We start from the raw sequence: 23,746 nt of genomic DNA on the forward strand, positions 1-23,746 counted from the left end.
ATTATGGTTATTTAATTTTGTTATTTATATAATTCATGAAAAGTTTGACATTCGGAGAATCATTTCCTTTCTAGTATTACATTCGATCTCATCTTTTAACATTTAATACTTTAATTCATGTTTTAAGCTTTAAACAAATTACTTTCATTATTTGTACATTTTATATAACTATACAAATTTTATATTTGGGTTGGATACGATCCCACGAGATATTATCCTCACACCCATATTAATAGTGTTTCAGGGCTTAGAGATCAGTCAGGGACGAAGCAAAGTAATGATCTAACCATCCGTCTAGTCGTAGTAATATTTTCTATTTATGATTTAAAAAAAAGTATCGTGAAAAAAAAAACTCAAAAGTGAGTGTAAACATTGTATTGCATGAATATCTGATGTAGTTTTTATTAAATTTGTAGTTAAGGATGTTTAAAAATTTAATCACAACCTAGAATTCAAAATTGGGTTTGGACAACTCGGGTACCGAATTTCGGGGTGTGACAGTATCTAAAAAGGACGGTTATGCCCTCCTATTTTGTTCCTTACGCAAGCTTCCGAAATCCACTCCAGAGGTGGACTATGCCATGGGTCCCATAATGATAGGTTTGTTTGATCTACACTGTCCATTATTCGTTAATCAAGATTTCAAGTCATGAGCCCAAAGATGAAAAACATCTAAATCTCATGTAGACCCCACATGAATTAACGGTGCAAATTAAATCCTACAATTAAAAAATTGCTAGGGCTCACTGTAATTATTATTATTTTTTGTCATTTAGCCTAATGATTAGGTAACATGGACCTAAATTAAGAGGCATAATAATTCTTTTTTTGTCCATCCAATGTGTTTGGCCCCTAAGAAGTTATCAAAGGTACGCATTTAATCCTTTAACCTTTCCTATGATGTGGTCCACTTGAGATTTGGATCTACCTCATATTTAAGCCCATGCCCTGAAATGACATCGTAAAATGAATGAACTATGTAGATGTACCACATATATCGTAATGGGGTCTATATATAAACTTGTGAAGTTGCAACTAAAAGGTATTGTTGGAGAAGCATCATATAGCCGCAACCCCCGAATGGGTCAAATGGATTTCCTAACAAAAGAGATATCTTTGAGAGCGGATTAGGTGAGACCTGGAACTCACCTAAGACATTACAACCCTTACAGTAGTGCCCACCTTGATGACTACCTCATATTTCAGCCCATGCCCTCAAGTGATATCGTAAAATGAATGAACAATGTAAATGTACCACATATATCGTAATGGGGTTTATATATAACTTGTTAAGCTGTAACTGAAAGGTAGTGTTGGAGAAGCATCACGTGGCCACAACCCCCGAATGGGCCAAGATGGATTTCTTGACAAAAGAGATATTTTTGAGAGCGGATTAGGTGAAACCTGAAACTCACGTTCCCAAGACATTACAACCCTTACAGTGGTACCCACCTTGATGACTACCTCATATTTCAACCCATGCCCTAAAATGACATTATAAAATAAATGAACTATGTAGATGTACCACATATATCGTAATGAGGTCCATATATAACTTGTAAAGCTGCAACTGAAAGTTAGTGTTGGAGAAGCATCACGTGGCTGCAACCCCCGAATGGGCCAAGATGGATTTCCTGACAAAAGAGATATCTTTGAGAGCGGATTAGGTGAGACCTAGAACTCACTTAAGACATTACAACCCTTATAATGGTGCCCACCTTGATAACTACCTCATATTTCAGCCCATGCCCTAAAATGACATCGTAAAATGAATGAACTATGTAGATGTATCACATATACCATAATGGGGTCTATATATAACTTGTGAAGCTGCAACTGAAAGGTAGTGTTGGAGAAGCATCACGTGGTCGCAACCCTCGAATGGGCCAAGATGAATTTCCTGATAAAAGAGATATCTTTGAGAGCGGATTAGGTGAGACTTAGAACTCACTCAAGACATTACAACCCTTACAGTGGTGCCCACCTTGATGAATATTGTATTCGATATCCATGTCGTCCATCCATTTTTTAAGATCATTTTAGGGCATTATCCCAAAAATGAAGCATATCCAATTATGAGGTAGACCATACCATAGGAAACAGTGGTGATTGTACATTAATGGGCCACAAAAGTTTTGGACGAAGTTGATATTTGTTTTTACCCATCATCTAGGCTAATATGAACTTATCAACAGATTGGATGACAAATAAACACTATGGAAACATTAAGGTATGCACTACAAAGGTTTTAATGGAAAGATGTTCAATAACCACTGTTTCTTAAGTATGACATACCTAATTATTGGATATGCTTCATTTTCGGTATAATGTCCTAAAATCATCTATAAAAATAGATAGACAATGTGGATACATAATACATGCATTATCGTGGGCCCCATGGTAAGGGCCTCACTATCTTAGGTGAGTATGTGGTCTCACCTAATTTGCTGCAAGCAAGTGGATTGTGAGGTGTGCCACACGGCACCATCCGTGGTGTGTTGGTGTCACCAAGTTCTATGGCCCCCACTATGATTTGTGTGTTATATCTAAACCATTCGTCAATTTCGTGAGATTGTTATTGATGTATGGATGGACGTGATGAGGTCGTTCATCATCTTCCTTAACGGGATAATTACTCCGAATTTACAGAGCTTCTTTGGACTCTTCATAGAGATACCTTGAATCAACAGATAGATAGAGAAAATAGAAATAAATTCTAAGAAATTCAAAAATATATTTATTGATGATAAAAATGAATTTATAATCCTTTAAATAGTAATTTCAAACCTAGGAAGAAGTTTCATAATCAAACTCCAACTCAAACTCCCTAAAAATGTGACTTACTAATTTATAAACGGTCAAGATTCCTACTAAACTCCATGGTTTTCAGACAAAAATAATAAGTGTCCAATTTGACCTAACCATGTTATTCTCTTAATTTTTCTAAGCCCTTTTCATGTTGGGCACGACTCTTAAAGCTCAAAGGATCCAGAGTTATGATCGAACTAAAACTTACTATAAATAGTAAAAATGAAATTAAAATGGACTTTTGACTGTTGATCTGATGGAATGTTGCAAATTCGAAACGCGAAACCCGACATTGTAAGGCTGGGTGACTAAAGTAGCTTCTTCTACTTCAAAATCATATATAGTACGTCGAATAACTCATTCCGATTTGTGAGATATGCATGTTATAGGGTTATTAAAGTCCATATCACTTCCACCACCGATCATGCTTTCTCCGGCCGATCTTAGACATGAAAGTGTCCGCGACCGGCTTTACATTAGTTAACTTAAGCCTAAAAATAAGAAAATTGAGAAAAATCAATGTAAGAAAGAGGGGCACGTGAGAAACAGTGAGAGCATGGATAGGCTTAAAACGCTAAAAACGGAAATGATACAGTACACGTAGCATGGTATCTTGCATAATATCCCAATTGATGTTAAGTTTCATACAGCAACGAAGATCGTACACGTGGCAATGAGGCAGGTGGATTTGAACTGTACATCTCCTGATCCCTACTTTCTGATCAGATATCCTTAGCCATCCGATCAGTCTGCTTCAAACAGACGGTAAACAACAAAACATTTCGACGCTGACAATCATCTGGCGGAAAGGTGGGCAAAAGCGATGGCCAGGATTGTCCTATTGGGAAGGGTGCACTGATCACTAGGTTTGCAAGCCCCACACGAGCTCCTCACCACACGTGCCAACTTGGCATCTGTGCGGGACATCTGGAGCGGTACATGAGGTCGTCCTGGACGTGAGGTCCACCCCAAGCAAAAGTCAAGCCTGTCCACTAATCAGGCAGGTCACACATGCAGACCCTCTGCAGATATATTTAAACCGTTCATTATCCTATAGTTATGGATCATTTCGTGACTGACCCAGATCAATTCCTGCGTATGTCCATCTAATGAACGGATCGGATGTCCTACACACATTCCATATTGCCACGTGCGGTGCACGTAAGGGTCGTGTGGGGGCAAAGGCCAACACGTTTATCCATGCATGGATTTTAGATGGAGAGCAGACAAAAACATGAGAAGGATAGATGATACGATAAAGGCTGGAGAAAGGAGCAGCGTTTTCTAAGAAAAGCCTGTTTTTCCTTAGCGCATCCCAACGGCATGTGATCTCGCACGAATATTTATTATACGTTCTCTGCCACTCATCTGCTCCAAAGATCTAGATTCCGTCGTGCCCTGTCCACAGAAAGTGAAATATGATTACTCATCCACCGTACACGTGGCTTGCACGTAGATCAATATGGATAAATGATCCAGCGCTCTCATAGCGCTACATGTTAAAAAGTGCTCCTAGTTGCACCGACTCGCTTGGACGGTTTGATCTAGCATCACGCATTGGAGGCAATACAATGAAAAGTTCAAACTAATTGGATGATCCCATTCGTTCATAAGTTGTCTTTCTTGTTACAGCCATCCATTTCCCAAGCCTTTGTCGGGATGGTTAGGATTGTGTGGATCCACGGTGGGCATGGCTCAAGTTGTTGTTTTGGCCTATTTCTTTATAATAACCCTTCCATTAATAGGTTAGTGATCAGATTGTTAGGACCGTCCAATCTGAGGCATCTTTGCATGGTGGCCAATGAAACGTGCAGCAGACCTAATGGAAGGTCGAGATTGATTGATTGATCTATCCAAGCGTCCAGTGAAGAAGGAGCACTATAGCTTATGGTGCTCTAAGAGTTAAGATTGATCTATCTAAGTTTTCCAATCCAAGGTTTAGGGTTGACAAATTAGTATAAGTTTTGAGATATGGACAATTCAAGCTAGGGCCTACCTGATGAATGGCCTGGATCTTACAAATATTTGCCACGTGCACAGAAAGGGATGATCATGTGGTCATGCTCTCCATGTAGTCATGTCAATCCACAGAGCCCCATCTCAAATGACCAAAATGCCATCTGGTCAAGAAAAAAATCTTATGCATGCTTTGGTCAAACTCATCATGAATGGGCCATGGATGGTACGACTCATGCATGAATTAAAGGAAGGTAATATCCACTTCCACCCAAAAACTTAAAAGAGAGCGGGAGATTCTCATGAAGCTCTTTTCTTCTTTAAGGATGTTGCATCACTATCACTCACAAAAAACCCCATTATATAATAAGGTAGAGGGTCCATCGATCATGCAAGGGGGTCTAATGTCTTTTGTTCTTTTGGGTCTCCTTGTGCTTGTGCTTTGTATGGCTACGAGGAGCTCCGTTCAGTCCAATAAAGGGGGTAAATACGCGGTTTGAGCTGTCACCTCATGCACTCAGCTATGCTTATTATTTTCCAAGAGCTTTCACGAGACGATGCTGCATGGAGCTATTTTCTAGGCCCACCCTAAAAGCTTGATAGGAAGCTTAGCTAAGTGCATGATGTGGGAGCAAACTCCTTCCGCTTTCTTCGCTCGCTGATTGGACTGAAGGGAGCTCCCTAATCTCATGACATGTTCTTGAAACCAGCTTGAATTGTTTTGGGTTATAGATATCACATTATGTTTGGATTTTCAGTTTGTACAAGCGCGTCTGATCATTCATTTACTTGGAAGGATAGAAAATTCGTTATGTTTGGATTTTTAGTTTGTACAAGCGAGTCGGATTACTATTTGACTCGGTTGGAAGGATTGAAAATTGGTTTTGGTGTACCGGGCTCTATATCATGTTGTTTTAAGCCAATGTGGACAGCTAGGATCATATCATTTACAAATTAGTGTTAGTTTTGAATAGTACTTTAAAAAAAAAAAAAAAAAAAAATTTTAAAAACACCAGTTTGTATTAAACCGGAATATGAACATAACCAGAATATGAACTTTACAGGGACTAGACAGGATTCAGGCTCCCACCCCAAAAAACAAGAAGAGAGCCTATCATTTGAAAACCGAAACAGAAAAAACTACCCACCGAACCCTTAAGATATTTTTTAATGGCCCCCAACCCGGATTTGTCAAGCACCATTAACCCCCTAATCTCAACGGGGAGATCGGACAAAACCCAATAGACAGCATTCCGCTGCGAGCTGCTCCCAATGCGAGCCAGGCCATTAGCAGGGCCGTTAATCTCCCTCGGGATATGGCGAAAAGAGAAAGATCCCTGATTTTTAAGCGCCTCATTCTCTTGATCCAGTGTTTCCGGGCCCAGCTTGAATTCAAGCTACCACAATGGAGGTCGATAACAAATTTGGAATCAGATTCCACCTCAATTCTAGACAGACCCGGGCTGAGACACATGAAGAGGCCGTTCCAAACCGAGCGAAGTTCTGCCCTGTTTCTGGACCCTTTGCCGAATCCCACCGGAAATGCAAACAAGAGATTGCCTTCAGCATTTCTGCAAATTCCTCCACCACCCGAAGGCCCTGGGTTCCCACAAGCGGACCCATCCAGATTCAGCTTAGCCCAACCCTCCATCGACTTAACCCACCCGACGACCTCAAAACCGACACTCTGAGGCTGCTGTTGGTATGATGGGACTCAATGGCTTATGCACCAAAAGCCCTACAAATAAAGAAGTCCTACGTATAAAAAAATTGAGCTTTTATTGGTTGAATGAAAGCTGTTTTTTTTTACTTAACTTTTTAATTTTTAATTTTTGGTTGTCCACATTTCAAAGGTTTAGGGTCTTTTTCAATCGAGGAGATGTTCATTGATCATAGACACTAGAGGCTGCAATATCAATGGTTTGGATCAATGAAGAGCTGGCCCCACTAGTACAAACTGAAAGTGTTAGTAGAAACATCTTCATTTTATTTTATTTTGTTAAATTCTTTATTAGTTGCCAGATATGTGCCCCACCAAGATGAATATGTACACCCTAGAAATCAGGCCATTCAAAAACTCAGATAGATGGGCCACACTACTAGATTCTCATATAGACAAATTGCTAGACATGAAGATTGAATGGTTTTGGTAATTCCCAACACAGTTTACATTTCTAGTGTGTTTTTAGCACAGTAACAATTATATTACCAGTGTCTACTGAATACTTCCTTCTTTTGTTTCTTGAAATGCAGGGCACGCGATGCATCCTGACTTGTACAGAAACTGGGATTAGTGCTCGGAACTTTCAATCTAATGGGGCCCACCATGGATCTTGGACGCTCATAAAATATTCCAGAGTCAGAAATCATAGCCACCCAATTTGTAATATTTTATTTTTTCTGGACTTTAGATTTATTTCTTCTGGGACCCTCTATTTGTACCCCTCTTATCAAAGGGTTAAAATCTTCCAACTTGGGAAGTTTTTACAGCACACCCAAAGGTTTGTATCACTTCACAAAAGGGCTTCTTCTATATATTTTTTTTTTACAATGGTTGCACTGAGTTGATGGGTCATTCCTTCCAAAGCTTTGGAGGCTGTGTCATCTGTAGGTTGTTTGTCTGTCGGATTCTCAGGGCTGTTTGGAGCTTCTAGCACTGCGAGGCAATCTTGCATGTGAGGCTGGGGGATTGGGTGAGCCAATATGGTTTTATGTAGTTTCAGTTTTTCTGCTGTCTTTGGTGTATCTTTGTGCAAATTGCTCCATCTCTTTTCTCCCTTTCCCATCTGGGTCTATTTGTAGGGTGGCCCATCTGGCTGTCATTATAGTGGCTTTTTTTTTTTTTTTTTTTTTGGGCTCTTCGAAAATATGTATTCAGCTAACTGTTTTATCAACAAAGTTACAAGTATAATGCTTTCACTATCTGAGGACAATCTAAAACTCAGTTGCGTCACCCCACGTGATATCATGCCCTTAAAAACTCTCAAATCACATGGCATGGCCCACCTATCTGAGTTTTGGAACACCCTGATCTCTGGGGTGTCCATTCATCCTGCCTGGGTGCATCTTTTGAATGGATTGGATGGGTTATACAAAATACGGTGGGCCCCACATCTGGAAGGTTTTATTTGCAAGCATTCCCATCCTAACTGTTTCCTGCACTGTGGCTCCCTGAGTTCTGCGTCTGCCTGATTTATGGGGACGGAGGAGGAGGAGGAGCTGCATACAATGTACGTAATGGACCTCATGAACACATCGTGATGGGACCCACACATCACGTTGTAGGTTAAGCTTATCGAGCCGGTCTCATCGCCGTGCAATTACAAAAAGTGTCAAAGAAAAACAAAGGGCTGTTGTTTGGCATTTCACCTTTTCAATGAGCAGCCATTCCAACTTTCAATTTGATACGGCTTAGCATTATCTCACCAACCATGTAGACCGTTGATTCTCAGACATGGTGGTGGGCCCCAGGACATACCTTTCCAACCTATGGGTCACATCTTGCATGAGATAAAGCACAAAACCTTCCTTGATTGGACTGATCAGCCACTCAGAGAGTCCACAAATTGAGCCAATCTCATTAGTGGTTGTTGGAAATAATGCTTTGAAAATAGCATATAATATTAAAGATATAGAAAATTAAATAATAAAATAAAATAAGAAAAGGTACTTATTTGTTTGAGTTGAGACATGACAGGCTCACTCTGATTGAAACCAAATTTGTCATCCTTGGACTTTGTCCAAAGTGCAACATGAATATTTGATAATTAACCACCAGGACACAATGACTATGATATGGTCAAACAGTGCACTCGCTGCACATGGGTTCCAACTAGTGTAGAGAGCTTGACTGAAGCGAGTTGACATGGTAATGAACTCCGTCAGAAAAAAAAAAAAAAACATTGAACCAAACCTGATATTGTTTGTAATTCTCTCAGAAGCTATATACAGGGGTGTAGTTGGGATCAAAGGGTATCTAAGGTACTTTCTAATTTGTACTTAAGGGTTTCAAGGGCTTGTAATAGGAGATTTGAGGGTTATTCGAAATGGGTATTCTCTTTATCTTTTGTAATTTCTGCTTTCATAGTGATACTTGTCGTTTTGTACCATGGTTTATTTCTGAAAGAGTTTTTCCATGTTAAATTCGGAGTCTTTGTGATTGTGCTTAGTTGTTGCTATTGGAATACTTTACTTGATTCATCTCTGTGTGCTTCTGCAGTCCCCCAACAAATACATGGTGTACTTCCCAATATTCGTACTTAGGGCCTAAATAAACAGTCTTTGGAGCAACTGACCGGGACTCAAAAGTGCCGCCTTTGGAAGAAGAGGGCAGCTAGCTGAAAGAAATAAATAAGAATAGCATGCAACAACCAACAATCGATCGAAGGGAAATAACTTCCTCCTACAACCGATAGTCCTTTAGAAGCAAGTGCAAGCCAAGGAACAGCTCACGAGTTCTCAGCTTGAACACAATTACTGGAGAACCCGCATAATCAGAACGTAGAAGGGATTATAGAATTTTTGATCTGGAGCTTTGAAGAATTCACTTGGGCTTTCGCTTCTGGCATGACCACCAGGACTCATGGTTTGATGTTCCGGACCATTTGTCTATTTCCTCACTCTGGATGAACATGCCAAAAAATTTCCAGATTGGAAGATCCTAGTCTCGAATTTGAAACTTTTTTCCAGTTGAATGTGGACCGTCACTTCTCTTCTCAGCCTTCTATTTGTAGTCCACAAATCAAAAGTTTGGGATTGCCCTACCAAGGAGATCTTTGGAGCCTGTCCATCCATCGTGGAAACTACAAGTCAATGGACTGGATTATCAAACCATTGGCTCATTTATCAATTGAAAACCCAGTAAACACTTAGCCTGTGACTCCATGACACGGACTGCGGTTCAACACTAAGGTCTGTGTAAGATTGAAAACCCTTAAGGTTCCACAATCCTCCTAGAGTAGATACGTTGCTTTTTCATTTTTTGAGATTGACTGCTGAAGAATATCACTTCAATTCGAACGCTTTGGCTTCCTTCATCAGATTTGGGGTTCAAAAGGGCTGTCATGGTTGGATGTTCACTTCCAACTTATACCATTCAAGCTGTTATAAAATGGCATTCAAGTTCAGATGATTCATGTCCTATGTACGATGATTTGAGCAAAGGTGATGAGCATGCGTGTTGCGTACTTGCATCTGCATGCCGCTTGTGTGGATCCCAACATTGGAATTTATGGTACCGTTGGACCCACATCCCCGTGCATGGATGGGGAATTGAGCTCAAGATTTGTTACATTCCTTGCGAGGTGAATGTGGTAGCGGATGCGCTGGCCAGGTTTGTGAGTGAGTCCTAGTTCTCTATGGTGTTTCAGGATGAGTTCGATCATCATACGCTTTTTTTTTTCCAGGTCGGCTGATCATTGCCATTTTAGCTTGCACTATGTTGACACCGACTGTTTTGAAAAAGGAGTCTCGAACAATCCCCATGGCCTCTTTTTTAGGCAACTTGAGAAGGACTTGTCGATGTTCTCCGGCATATTCTTAAAAATGACACAATTTTTCATGGCATGAGACTCAGCACCGTGCCACTTGTAATATATATCATCCCTCTTCAATCCCTCGGCCAATGCGATCTTCTGGTAATCAAGGAATGTGATAAACTGGGTCCTTACTCTTACCCGGGTGGTAGACTCCCAGGAGTTTCAACACCAGGTCAAGGGTTCGAGTACCCACCAGTGGTGAAATCCCACGGCGTGTGTGTGTGTGTGAGCATGTGTGTGTGTGCGGCATAATAATAATAATAATAATAAAGGAATGTGATAAACTTGACCTCTAAGAGAATGTCAAAGATTTCTTCAGCCTTAAAGATGTCGGAAGAGTACCACCTCAATAACTCCAGGGCACTCTTTCATAAGTTGAGCGGGTCAAGGTTTTATTCTCGACACACCTCAAGGCCGAGCATTTGCATGGCTATGTACTAATTATTTCTGCCATGAACCATTCATTGCTAACGTCGTGGTCTTCACCTGGCCGCATGGGGATTACTTCTGCCATGGCCTCATAGTTTGGATCACGATAAAAGGTGCCCTATGACGCACCCATTCGGGTGCTTATCCTCCCAAATGATCCATTTGTACCTAGCGTAAACAAGTTTGGATTCAAATTCTAGTTCGGAATTTAAAACTTCAAAAAAAAAATTCAATTCATCAGGTGATTTCATTTTAGTTCATTCTTCAATTCCCGCATTTGTTGTTTGAGCTCGCCTAGTTCTATTTACCATATAATTCCATCCATTTGATATTGTTAATGGTCCAAATTCCACAAATGACCTATCAACTATGGGTCCCACGAAATGGACTGTTTAACTTTAGTTAGTGTATTATGCGTACAGTTTCCATCATGATTAAAATTATACAATGCACTATTTTCCATCACACTCATCCATATTATACAATTTTCTAGGGCATGAGGATCCAACTAAATCCACCTAGATCGGATGAACGGCTATTTGGGTTTCTCTAGCCAAATCGTTCGAAGGCATTCCAGCCGGATTAGATAACTATGAATGAGGATGGGCCAGCCTGTTGGGGCTTTTGGAGAACTTGTACAGAAATATTAAGCCCGTTGGTTGAGCCCAGGCTTAAGATTTTCACCCATTAATTAATTGGGACGGACTTGGACTATATCTAAGATCTGCTGGACTAAACCACGGCCGGCCTGTTTAGGGCTTCAATGGCGTTTACTTCATGTATTATGCGTCGTGGGGCAGACTAATTGAACAGACCAGATCTTCCACAAAAGTAGGAGGCGGGTTTGGGCTTGTTTGCTTGGGCCTAGTATGGGCTCGGGCCTAGTTTTACTTTGTGGGCCAGGCTTGGACATGACTTTTCCGGACTGAGCCCAACCCTGCCTGAATCATATGACACTGATGAGCTGAGTATTTTGATCAGTGGTCCATATATATGGGCTAGTCCGGGCCTGGGTGTACTTCAACATGTCCAGGCCTGCGTCACTAACCGTTCTAATGAAGAGCTATGTCGGGCCTTGCTAGAGTAACCAGTGGAGGCTTGTTGAATCCAGCCCATTGATTAATACACAGACGATGTCTAGCCCAGCCAACGTGCTGGACAAGCATCCAGGTCCAAGCCCGGCCCACTTCACTAGTTAAATTGGGGGAGCTGGTCTTGATACTCTGCCATAATGTGATGCTTGATGCTCTGACACGCAGAAATTGTACACATCGCACGCATTACACTCAAAACAAATTGACGAAAATTGTGGAACTCAACTCACCGTTGCTGATTAACATTCCTAAAATCATCGAGAATCCTAAGTAGTACTTCTGATTTCAGGACACTTGTTTGTTGAAATAGGACTATTAGATGGGTTTTGTTTTTGACCGTCCAATAGGTGTCCACCAATCTAATAGTCAGATGATCAACTAAAATTTATTTTTGTTGCGGCACACATCTGAACTTGGACCCATAATTTAGACAGTTTGATTTAAATTACTTACGTGGAAAAGATTAGTTGGTAATTTTTGAGTGCATACGCATCATCCATCACACCCAGCCAGAGTATCAAAGTTTTTCTCGGAGTAGGTGTCTTTTGGCACCCTGTATGTGCATATATTCAGAGGTAATTGTATGTAAATCCAGGTAATAAATGGGGTCTGATATGCAATATTTGACCCTCAACAGTAATACCATAGGTAAATGGAATTGGTGATAAATGAAAGGTAAACTTTTTTGATGCATTTTCAAAATCACCTACTCTGCCATGAATTCAGTGTAATTGGTGTGAAATGCCTATTTTGGCTCATTTTCTAAACGCAAAAAAGTCGTATCAGCAACCAATATTGCAAGGGTACTACTTTGTCATGCATGTGGCACACCAATGATACTCCGAAACAATGCACTTATCAGGTGTACCATTAAAATCACACCTATAAAATCATCTAAACTGTCCAAACATTGTCCATCTAAAAGGATGGTTAAAAAACGTTGGTGAGTCTCTTGTGGTGTTCCTACATTTATAGGCCAAATAAGGTTCCGAATTTCCTCATTTTGCCCGAAGTATATATTTCAATGGACTTACTACCATAATTTTATCAAATATTATATACCTACACTAATTTGGAATATTAAAGTTGATTTAGTTAATTAAATTCAGGTTCATTCATATATACAAGCGAGCAAACACAATCGTTAGATTCCAATGTACAACAATTACAAGGTAGCTAGTGGACACAATTAAGAATTCCAACTCACATTGATTTCATGGAAAATGTTACCAAATACAAACTCCCAAATGAGCCCTTATGAGAAACAAGCCTTAGCCAACTTAGTTATTGGCTTAAAGCAAGCTGCCCGATCAACTTTGACTTAATAGAAATTCTCCATGCGTGCCAATGTAAGTGTGATGTAGAGCGGATCGCGGACAGTTTCATGGCCAAGATGGATCAGAAAAGGCTCGGTCGACGACAGAAGTTATCCAGACCATCGGACCTTAGATCGGGCATATCTTGCAATCTGGAATGAGTTATCTGACGTAGAATATATGATTTTGGGGTAGAACGAGCTACTTTAGCCAACCAACCCTGCTACGCCGGGTTGCACAGCCCGAAATTGCAAAAACCCCTTGATCGACGGTCGTTTTCCTATTTTTATTTCGTTTTTACTATAAATAGTAAGTTTTAGTTTGATTATAACTCTTCATCCATCGAGCTTTAGGAGTTGTGCCCAACATGAAAAGAGCTTAGAATAATTAGGAGAACGGTTTGGTGAAGCCAAATAGGACACTTACTATTTTTGGCCGAAAACCTTGCACACTAGTAGACATCACGACCGTCTATAAATAGTAAGTCGCGGATTCTAGGAGTTTGAGTTGTAGTTTGATTCTGATTTCTTTCCCATTGCTTGGTACCCTTATTTAAAGGGTTGTGAACTCGTTTTTAATTATTCATCAATCAATTTCGAATTTATTAGAATTTATTTCTATTTTCTACTTTCTTTCCTCGTGGATTCGAGAAGTCTCTGTGAGGAGTCCAGAGAAGTTCCATGGATTCGAAATAGTTATCTTCTTGAGGAAGACGGTGCTCGACCTCACGTCCTCCCCTGCGTCAGTTTGGTATCAAAGCGAGGTTTCTCCTTATTGAGGGTTCTAACGACCGGTCGGGCAACAATCCAGGGAATTTACCTTTAACGGCGGCAGCTTTCGAAGTAGCGCAACGAGAGAATCGGCAAGCCATGCAAGGGCTGCAGGCTTCCATCGACCGCATAACGGATCTCTTAGCGGAAAACCTAAGGCAACTTCGTGTTCCTGGTGGTAATCCTCCACCGGCAATTGCTGAAACTCGTAATCGCCCTGATCGCAGGATAGTACCGGCAGTGCATTCAAGGGTCATTCCCGAGGAAGGGGGCTCCAGTGAGGAGGAAATCGACGACATAATCTTCCAACTCCCTAGACAAGGCGGCGATCGAGTAGATCGAACGGATCGAGAATTCAAGATGCGAGTTGATATTCTTAGCTTCAATGGCCAACTACACATTGAGGATTTTCTTGATTGGCTTTTTGAAGTTGAGCGATTTTTCAATAATATGGACATCCCTGAAGCAAAGAAGGTCAAGCTTGTGACCTACAAGTTGAAAGGAGGAGCTTCAGCTTGGTGGGAACAACTGCAACTCGCGCGAACCAGGCAGACGAAAGCACCAATCCGCACCTGGCAGCGGATGAAGTAGATACTACGTGCCTGATTCCTCCTTAGCGATAACGATTAGGTATTATTCCAACAATACTAAAATTGTCGACAGGGTAGTCGGTCGGTGAGAGAATACGCAGAAGAATTTTACTGCCTGGCGGCACATAACGATTTGGTCGAGACTGAATCGTAGCAAGTCGTCCGATTCAATGGTGGATTGCATATAGCTATCCAGGATTGGGTCCAAATGCAGTCTGTCTGGACGATGAATGATGTGATCAAGTTGGCTACTTGGGCAGAAGCACAACTTGAACGTCCTAACACACGGACCTATCCTACTGTAAGGATCTCTGTGGCAGGTCTGCCCCAGGGAATTGTACAACCTAAGGGAAAGGAGCCCATAGGAGCACGCACTCAACCTCCTACATTTGAAAATAGAGATTAGGGAAGCGGGCAAGTTAGACCCCAAAGGGGCGTATCGACTGCTACTGGTCCAAGTAGAATCTCAAATCTCTATGCTCGGCCAAGGCCCGATAACTATTATCATTGTGGCCAACCGGGCCACCTATCAAATACTTGTCCCCAGTGAAAAGTGACAAACCTCGCCATCAATGATGGTAGTACTGATAACGCTTATGAAGATCCAGATATTAAAGAACAGGAGCATACCACCAAGGACGAGGCGGATGATTCTGGTTGGATTCAGCAAGATCACGGCGAGTCACTTGTCGTGAGGCGACTATTATATGCGCCAAGAAAAGAAGTGCATCCACAGTAGCATAACATCTTCCGCACTAGGTGTACGGTGAATCGAACGGTTTGTGACGTGATCATTGATAGTGGGAGCAGCGAGAACATCGTCTCCAAGGTCATGGTGGAAAAATTACAATTGAAAACGGAGCGTCATCCCTCTCCATATACAATCGTTTGGATCAAGAAGGTCAGCGAAACAAAGGTAACTGAACGGTGCACCATATCCTTTTTAATTGGCAAACATTATAAGGATGAAGTAGTATGCGATGTCGTTGACATGGAAGCATGTCACATACTACTCGGTCGGCCTTTGCAATCTGACCGTGACGCCACTCATAAAGAGCAAGATAATATATATATCTTCATCAAGGACGGCCGGAAGACCATATTGGCCCCTATGGATCTAGAGAGACCACTTGAAACTTTTAAAGTAAATGGTCGTTCTCTCTTAACCATACGAGACTTCGTGGAAGAATCCAAGGAAACAGGACAGACTTATGCATTAATTATAAAAGAGAAAGAACTCGAGCCTACTAACATCCCTGAAAGACTAAGGCCCCTGCTACATGAATTCAAAGAAATCTGGCCCGATGACCTTCCTGATGGGTTACCCCCCATGCGGGATATCCAACACCATATCGACTTTGTCCCTAGGTCCAGTTTACCTAATCGTCTCCATTATCGAATGAGTCCGAATGAGTGCGAGATTCTGCAAGGACAAGTAAAGGAGTTGATTCGTAAGGGTCTTATTCGAGAAAGCATGAGTCCATGTGTTATACCAGCTCTATTAACTTCAAAGAAAGATGGGAGTTGGCACATGCGTGTCGACAGCCGAGCCATCAACAAAATCACCATAAAATATAAGTTTCCTATACCACGGTTGGACGATATGCTGGACATGGTAGAGGGTGCAAAAATATTCTCTAAATTAGACCTAAGGAGCGGCTACCATCAGATTCGAATACGGCCGAGTGATGAGTGAAAAACGGCCTTTAAGACCAAGGAAGGGTTATACGAATGGATGGTTATGCCCTTCAGTCTTTCGAATGCGCCTAGCACATTTATGAGATTGATGAACTAAGTTTTGAAACCTTTCATTAAGCGGTTCGTTGTGGTTTATTTTGATGATATTTTGATATACAGTCAAGACGAAACCACCCATATGGAACACCCCAAGAAGGTCCTTCAAGTGCTCACTAAAAATAAACTGTATCTCAATTTAAAAAAATGCAGCTTCATGACTGATAGCCCATTGTTTCTGGATTTTGTCGTAACATCCACGGGCATTCGAGTGGATGAGGAAAAAGTGAAGGCAATCAGAAAATGACCGGTTACCACAAATATTCACGAAGTGTGAAGTTTTCATGGACTGGCGATATTCTATCGTCGATTCGTAAAAAATTTCAGTATCATTGTGTCACCAATCACAGATTGTATGAAGAAATGACAGTTTCAGTGGACTAACGAAGCCGACAGGAGCTTTGCCGAAATCAAGCGCAAGTTATCCACGACCCCGGTTCTTATACTTCCCAACTTCGACAAACTGTTTGAAGTCGAATGTAATGCCTCATATGTCGGAATTGTGGGAGTTTTGTCTTAAGAAGGTAGGCCGGTAGCCTTTTACAGCGAGAAACTTAGTGATGCACGTAAGAAGTGGTCTACATATGAGATTGAGTTATACGCGGTGGTCCAGGCACTGCGACACTGGCGACATTATTTGATTCAGAGGGAATTCATACTTTACACAGACCATCAAGCTCTCAAATTCATTAATAGTCAAGCTAACATTAACTGTGTGCATGCTAGATAAATCTCGTTTTTGCAAGAATTCACGTTCGTACTAAAACACAAGTCAGGGCAACAGAACGAAGTAGCTGATACATTGAGTCGCCGTGCAAATTTGTTAGTCACTATGAGCAATGAGGTTGTCGGGTTCGAGCGCCTCAAAGACATATATGTTAATGACGACGACTTCAAGGACCCATGGGTTAGATGCCAAGAAGGTCACCCCGACTTACATATGCAAGACGGGTTCCTTTTCAAGGAAAATCGATTGTGCATCCAAACAGTTCGCTAAGGGAACAAATAATCCAAGAACTACATAGAGGTGGCCTCGGTGGACACGTTGGCGAGACAAGACGCGAGCTCTTGTGGAAGAACGGTACAACAGCCGGAATTGGTACGTGATGTAGGAAAGGCACCAACGTTGTTATATTTGTCGACTTCTAAGGGGCAATCTCATAATACGGGCCTTTACACTCATATACTTGATGGCCATTAGGAGGATTTATCTATGGACTTCGTGCTTGGTCTCCCAAAAACACAACGCGGCATGGATTCGGTGTTCATGGTAGTTGATCATTTCTCCAAGATGACGCATTTTATTCCATGTAAAAAGACTCTCGATACAACACACATGGCGAATCTATTCTTAAGAGAAATTGTGCGGCTACACGGAGTTCCCAAGACTATTACTTGTGATCGTGACACGAAGTTCATAAGCCACTTTTAGTGAACTTTATGGATTCGATTCGATACACGACTTCGGTTCAAAGCACCTACAGACTGATGGTGAAACTGAAGTTGTGAATCGCAAGTTGGGAAACCTCCTTTAATGTATTTCAGGAGAAAAACTAAAGTAGTGGGATTTGGCCTTGTCTCAAGTGGAGTTTGCATTCAACAACATGGTGAACCGCTCAACAGGAAAATCCCCGTTTCAGGTTATTTATGGACGAGTACCTTGCCACACACTAGACTTGGTCCCTCTGCCCAAGCTCCCAGACATGAGCATTGCAGCGGAACATATGGCTGACAAGATCATGGGCATTCATGCGGAGGTACAAACCAAGCTACATGCCTCGAATGAAAAGTATAAGGAGCAAGCGGACAAGCATCGGCGACAAAAAATGTTTGAGGTAGGCGACCAAGTAATGGTCCATCTGCGCAAAGAACGATTTTCGACCGGAACGTAAAATAAGTTGAAGAATAAAAAGATTGGACCGGTACCAATCATCCGAAAGATCAATGACAATGCTTATATTGTTGATCTTCCAGATGACATGGCAATCTCACGGACTTTCAACGTCGCGGACCTGACCGAGTATCATGAACCAGCGCAGGATGAGAACTCGAGGACGAGTTCTTTTGAAGTGGAGGGGACTGATGTAGAGCAGGTCACAGACAGTTTCATGGCCAAGAGGGATCAGAAAAGGCCCGGTCGACGACAGAAGTGATCCGGACCATCGGACCTTAGATCGGGCGTATCTTGCAATCCAGAATGAGTTATTTGACATAAAATATATGATTTTGGGGTAGAACGAGCTACTTTAGCCAACTAACCCCACTACGCCAGGTTATGCAGCCCGAAGTTACGAAAAACCCCTTGATCGACGGTCGTTTTCCTATTTTAATTTTGTTTTTACTATAAATAGTAAGTTTTAGTTTGATTATAACTCTTCATCCGTCGGGCTTTAGGAGTTGCGCCCAACATGAAAAGAGCTTAGAATAATTAGAAGAATGATTTGGTGAAGCCAAATAGGACACTTACTATTTTTGGCCGAAAACCTTGCACACTAGTAGACATCACGACCATCTATAAATAGTAAGTTTACTATTTATAGTAAGTCGCGGATTCTAGGAGTTTGAGTTGTAGTTTGATTCTGATATCTTTCCCATTGCTTGGTACCCTTATTTAAAGGGTTGTGAACTTATTTTTAATTATTCATCAATCAATTTTGAATTTATTAGAATTTATTTCTATTTTCTGCTTTCTTTCCTCGTGGATTCGAGAAGTCTCTGTGAGGAGTCCAGAGAAGTTCCGTGGATTCTACCAAACTGACGCAAGGGAGGACGTGAGGTCGAGCACCGTCTTCCTCAAAAGGCCCTGAAAATCGAGTGTCGAGTAAAAGTCCAACTCTCGAGTTCCAACACATCACTTATGCAACATATTTAATGATGATTAAATGTTGTCTGTGTTAGTGCATTAATCATGAATGGGATTATACCAAAACAGTAATTCATACTCCAGATCAATTCATATAATGCAAGCGGAAGACTGAAAAATGTATATAGACGTGTATGAGCCAAAAGGATCACGATCGGTCACTAGAGTATGAATACATCACTGAGTCACCATATACATGTAATAGTTCAAAATAGTTCAACTACAATAATAAACCCTGTAGCCCCGTCGATCCGGATGGCCTAAGCAAAACCACCGGAGAATTGCATATATGAGAACTCATCCTGATCATCATAGTAATCGGGCTCCGCCTCCTGAGTCGCATCGTCATCTGCAACTAAGACAGAGTCTGGTGGGTGTTCAGAACACCGTCCCAGAACGTGGGAGTGAGTGATCAACTCAGTGGAACAATAAAGCAAAGGTTAACATGTTCTCAATTCAGTCAAGCAGTAATGATAAAGCAGACATATCAGACATTCCTAGATACTCTTATTAATGCAAGGATGAAATGTAAGCATGATGCATGCCCTCGCCTACACTCCCTCGTGCGACACCATCTTACGGTCGCGGCATGCTTTCTTCCCTCTGTGCTCTTCAACCCGGGGCACATGCAGTGCGATGGAATGAGCGTGATTACCGAGTTATTATTAGTCCCTTTCATACAGCAGGATTGGGAAGCTAAGGTACCTCCCTTATATCAATTCACAAATAATGATTCATTCTAGGGTCGTCAGTCCTAGTAAATCTCATACGATGATATGGTTCTAGGTCGCTGCATAGGGCTCGTCACCTTATCAATGCAGGCCTAGTGTACTCTTGTTGCTACGTAAGGGTTCGTCACCTCTACGCAGTCTTAGTGTACGCTCGAGGTCACTACAAAGGGCTCGTCACCTTATCAGTGTAGGCCGACAGCTCGAATAGTGTCCCATACCACCGTATTCTGCTCACAAGTTTGGATTGCTCACTGGTCACTACGGGGAGGCTCGTCACTCCAGCGTAGGCCGATGCTCGACCACGGTGTCCCATATCACCATGCCCGGCTCATGAGTCTTAGTGGATCGAGGTACCAAGGTTTAAAGGGTTTTCACTGGTGAGTTTGGTACCTTAGATTCAAGCGGTAGTGTCCATACATGGTGAACATACATCGAGTCAATCGGGTTACTTGACGAGCTCAATTAGTACAAGCACACTTTGAGTTGATCGACATGAAGTTTGTAAGCACTTTGTGTGGCCTAACCACTGCCACATCCCAAGTACGGCTCAGATTCATCGATCACGTCCTATGTGGCAAGACAACCTGAGCCACCTATTCAAAGCCTGTTACCGATTGCTTGGACTATTCCGTAGTCCCAAACACATTCAATTATAACAGATAATCATACCAGCTAATCAGAACAGTAATGGATCAACAATTCCAATCATACAAGTATGTGAGCATTTGATGGATTTCAACTTAAACATGAATTCACACATATACAGTGCCTAAGTAAAACAGACAAAGAATATAAGTTGCATGGAGGAAATCATACACATCGTTAAGGTAGTTGAGAATCTCTTCTTAACGCCCATATAAAGTATAATATATTACACACTTGATCATTCAGACATTTCTACAAACACTTAGACTACACATTTCAACATACATAACGTATGTTGGTGATAGCACGTCTTAGGGCAAATCCTTTTGCCAAGGAGTTGTTACACATACTAGTATAAATATACGACAATTAATCATGACAAACACATGTTCAAATTTCATACGTATACGATAATTTCTACATATACATGGAATACACTAAACTCAATATAGTTCATATATATCAGAAACGCGATTCAAACATCGCATTTGGCATGTAAAATTGCACCCACATCAGTAATAAACCATTAACCGATAGTAAAAGCCTTAAAAACCATAACCTATACATTTATAGTCCGCACCTTTCGTAGACTCGTAACGAACTCAGTTTTAAAGTTAATCTTTGTCTACGGCAGATTGACAACCTATAGCATAAATTAGGTTAGTTATTTCATAACTTACACTATCTCGAAACCCTAAAACAGATTAGGATTAGATTTTCTTACCTAAGAACGGGATTAGTATCGCCCGTATAGCGACACAGAGTGATGGCTAAGCACGTGGAGCGTCAGGGAAAGATCCCAACATCTATCTCTCACACTCTCTCTCTCTCTTCCTCACTTTCTTCTTCTCCTTTCTCTCTTTTTTCCTTAGGGTTTGCAAAATTCGTATGGTATATGAGAGAGAGTATTTAAGGTCCTTATATAGGCCCAAGTTTGATGGGAATGGCCCTAGGGCCAAGGTATACTTAGGTTACATCCAAATATGGACTGCTCGGTCCAACGGAGCACTTCTCGTGGCCCCTTTTCTACGTGCGGTCGGACTTAAGCTCCCCGACCATGGATCTAGGTCAGCTGAGTTTTCGTTACGATCGGATTTACAGATCGTCGTGGTGGACCAGTTTCATTCAATAATCACGGTCACTCGATCGTGGTCACAAGTACATCTTCATGTGTGGGACATTTCTCCCGATCCGAGGGTGTATTTGGGTCGAATTCTAACGATCTAAATTCTTATATTTGGCCCGCATGCGACACGACTCAGATTAAAAAAATTGAATTTTTATTTCTAAATATTTTCACATTTCTCATACACTTTGCTCGAACTTAAGTTGTGCATTTCTAGACACAATCAAGACTTGATTTCTGAAGAGAGTTTTCAAGTCCAATAATGCGGTCATATCTGTATAGTTTCGTGGTAATCGGACTTTCGACGTGCACTCCAGGTTCGATATGGAGTTTCGATGTGCTCCCGAGAGCAACGGGATTTTAAGATGGATCCTAAATTTCAAGATAATGTAACGTTAATTATTCTATACATTTTGAGTCTTGTAGTTTATATTTAAAGTAGTTCAAGCTAATTCTATTGATTGTTCGTTTAGCACTTAACTAAATCGTGCCCTAATTACAATAGAATAAGGTCCTAGGCAGTTCTATCCTTTTTTCGCACTTTTAGTTAGTATATTATTTTAATTATTTTTTTAATAGTTCATTATCAAGTCCACTTCATCCCTATCAAATTTCATTTGATTTCATATTGTAAAAAAATTCTAAAAATCAGCAGCTGTCTAAACTAATGATTTTTGAATAGTTGTCACAATGACCTATATTTAACTATCTTAAATATTTTATTATATTTCTCACTTATTTTTATATGAAACTAGACTTATAAATCTTTAATCTAGATTTTGAATCACCTAAATCGGAGTTATAACGAGGGAGATATGATTTTTCAAAGTCGGACGTATATTGAAGAATTTTTCGGCCAAAAAGGGCCATCGGCCCGCTGTGGCCCTGCCAGACCCGCTGTCACCCCAGAGGCGATGTCCTCCCCCCCGAGGGTGCCGGATACATGCGGGACCCACCTCAGGTCCCCCCGAATTGTGTTGTTTGGGCTCCCGAGTCCGTCGAGGCATTATCGGGTCTCATTTGTAAAACAGAATGAGTTATTTGACGTGTAATATATGATTTTAGGGTAGGAGAAGCTAATTTATCTAAATAATCTATTTATTTCGTAAGATTCCAAAAGATTAATAGTCAAAAGCCCATTTTATTTACGTATTTACTATTTACAGTAAGTTTTAGTTTAAGTATTGTTCTTCATCATTTAAACTTTAGGATTAGTATCTAATATGAAAGTACTTAGAAAAATTTAAAGAATAAGGTGGTGAAAGGTGAGATTTTTGAAGGAAATAAGAGATTTTGAAGGAAATGAGTTGAAAGGGGATTTGAGACTTTGGGATTGAGTTTTTGAGAAGTAATTAAGGTGTTAGGATCGACCCATTGCCTAAGTACATCTAACTCCAAGTTGGCAAAAATCTGGGGTGTTACACCTGTGTCAAAGTGTTTGCTTCGATTTGTATGCATGGAAAAAAAAATGTATGTGATGTACTGGCAATCAATAAGATTTTAGTTCCGTCAGGCGTGCTAAAAGAAATGTTCATTTTGATTTATATACACGATGAAAAAATTTATGATATTTGGTGGCCAATAAGATTTTAGTTTTATTGGGCATGTCAAAAAATGGTGTTTGGCTCAAATTTAGTCATTTATGTGACGTGTACATGATGGGTGTGCCAAAATCGAATGTGGCTCAAATCGAATCAAACACCTTGTGACCTCAAGCACTAAAATAGACCGAATTTGTATATGTTAATTGTGTGTCCAACAACCGATTATAAAGAATTGGGTGATTGATGAAGGAGAGGGTTCTCCTTCTAATGAGTTCTATTTTTTCTTCAAAGAAATGACTTTCAATTAAGTATGTGATAGCTTACACTGTTTAACAATAACACAACATTGCTAAAAGAAATAAAATGAAGTTGAAACTAATAATATTAATATGTTTAAAATAATTGCAATTGACTAAAACTGTAATAAAAATAAAATAATAGAAAAATAATAACTAATGGCATTCTATTCTTCATGTAGTAAAATGCCAAGCTTGGTAGTCAAGAAGGTCATTAAGCACGAAAGCTAGATCATTTGCTCAGTTG

At 40.8% G+C, this 23,746-nt stretch overlaps 1 long non-coding RNA gene across 1 annotated transcript; it reads left to right on the forward strand.

The window, feature by feature from the left end:
- Positions 1–5,812: 5,812 nt before the first annotated feature.
- Positions 5,813–7,686, forward strand: LOC131235331 (uncharacterized). The gene is made up of 2 exons (XR_009166066.1): positions 5,813–6,913; positions 7,018–7,686. It is a non-coding gene; the product is annotated as an uncharacterized LOC131235331 (long non-coding RNA).
- Positions 7,687–23,746: the final 16,060 nt, after the last annotated feature.

The sequence above is a fragment of the Magnolia sinica genome, chromosome 19, assembly GCF_029962835.1.
Source record: "Magnolia sinica isolate HGM2019 chromosome 19, MsV1, whole genome shotgun sequence".
NCBI lineage: Eukaryota > Viridiplantae > Streptophyta > Magnoliopsida > Magnoliales > Magnoliaceae > Magnolia > Magnolia sinica.